Consider the following 2,064-nt stretch of genomic DNA (forward strand, 5'->3'; position numbering starts at 1 on the left):
CCATCCAATTTTATTTGGTTTTATTATATTTTTTATTCAATTTGCCAATTCATCTACAGCTCGTGTCTTGTTTCAAATAATCCAGCACGCTACCATCTCTAGTTAGGAGTTTGTTCTGTAAGGTTTCTCTGGGAGCTGTCAACTACTCTGTGACTTTTGTTGACTTTTTCATATTTCTAAATGATGACATTTTAATTATTAGTAAAGTGCTTTCAAATACTGATAAGATATCGCATTGGATATTTATGATTGTTTGTGTGTGTGAGTGTGGCTGTAGAATAGTTGCTTGATGGTGCGAAGTTCAAGTTGCCACCATGTGTGTGTGTGTGTGTGTGTGTGTGTGTGTGTGGAAATCTATAGACATAGAGAAGATTAGAGGTGGGGCAGCAGCTGCTGGGTGGGCATTGATAAATATTTCTCTTTACAAATTTGGCTGTGGATTGTGGCAGCGAATCAGGTATAGATTCGAGCCTAAACACATAAAAACTGAAATACAACGGTGGATATATTCGAAGACTGCTGGACTTAAGATTAATTTCAACATAATTTTCGTAGTCATTTTCTTAAGAAAACATATTGCAATTGTCCTCTTCTAGATCCTTTCAAGAATCGCACAAAGAAACTTTTAGAATTTGTTTTATATTTGCAGCAACTCTAGATTAATGAAATCTATTCTTATAATTTGACAAATTCTCTAAATTTAGGATAGACTCGAGCCTGAAGATGCTATTTTAAGTAATGAATAAAAATAATTGATGTATTCGAAGACTGCTAATATGGACTGCCTATACGGAGAAATTACTTACATAGCCATTTTCTTAAGATAAACTACAATAATGTTACTAATCTTACATCCTTCCAGCAGGACTCGCAATCGACTTTCAAATCTCCAGCAACTTAAGAGAGCAAGCAACTGTAAGTCTATTTGTGTAATTTGTCAAATTCTTTAGATTTATTATAGTAGAAGTTGTACAAACAAGCGAATCCCGGCCAGCACATGCGATGCTCCAGGGAGCTCATGAGGCAAGTCCTTAACGAACAACTTGGGGCGGAGGACAACTGGGAGGACTTTGGCTGACAAGACCGCAAAAGGCGTACAAAATGCAAACAGACAAATGGCACGCGTTGTCATATTTCAGAGCACTTGATGTTGACGTCTTGAAGATTATGATTTGTTTTACTTGGCGCTTAACGAGCGCATGATACAATGAAAGAGCAAAAGACTTACTCCCACCACAGCAAGCAAAACCCCCACTCAGTGATAAGTATGCTAAACATGCGCGAAATCGTGTGTGTGTGTGTGTGTGTGTGTGTGTGTGTGTGTGAGTGAGTGTGTTTGTGTTAGCTGACGACAGACGACAAATTTTTACAGATTTGTTAGAATTTAGGGAACATCTTAGCACGGACTTGGGGCCTGTATCATATTGTTGTTGTTGTTGTTGTTCTTGGCATATAAAAACAAATGTTTCTCTTATGTATGTTGATGTGCTTATGTGCTTCTATGTAAATAAACGCCTGCACTTAAAAACTCAAGTTGTTGTGGGGTTTAGGATTTATAGAAACGGATGCTGACATCATATAAGCAAATTGCGTAAGTAGCAGCCAGCCTGACATTGATTTGACATGACAAACCCAAAAAACCCGACTCCGGCACCGACGACCCCTTTAGTCATGAGTAACCAACCCCTACCCCTAAACTCCTATCCCAACCCCCAACCCCCAACCTCAACCCGCCCTGGGCGTTATAACAAATTTGTTTGTTTTCGCATTTCTTTGAGCCTTTTGAACGTCTCAATCAACCCTTAAGATAGTTATTTTTCTTAACCCTTTCAGTAAATTGATATGACAAATCCGGGAAAAATGTTTAATGAAGTGAAAAATGGCAAAATAACCAAAAATTAAATGGAACCCAGAGCGTCTTGTATTTGCCGATTGCTCAGCTCGTTTTTCTTGTTGTTGTTGTGGTTTTTTGTTTTTCATTTTAAATTAAGCCTAGGGTCACTGGTTGTTCTTATTTTTATTGTTGTTGCTGTTGTTGGACTATCTGCTATGCATGACAATTTT

Source organism: Drosophila grimshawi, unplaced genomic scaffold (genome assembly GCF_018153295.1).
Source record: "Drosophila grimshawi isolate 15287-2541.00 unplaced genomic scaffold, ASM1815329v1 contig_44, whole genome shotgun sequence".
NCBI classification, from domain to species: domain Eukaryota; kingdom Metazoa; phylum Arthropoda; class Insecta; order Diptera; family Drosophilidae; genus Drosophila; species Drosophila grimshawi.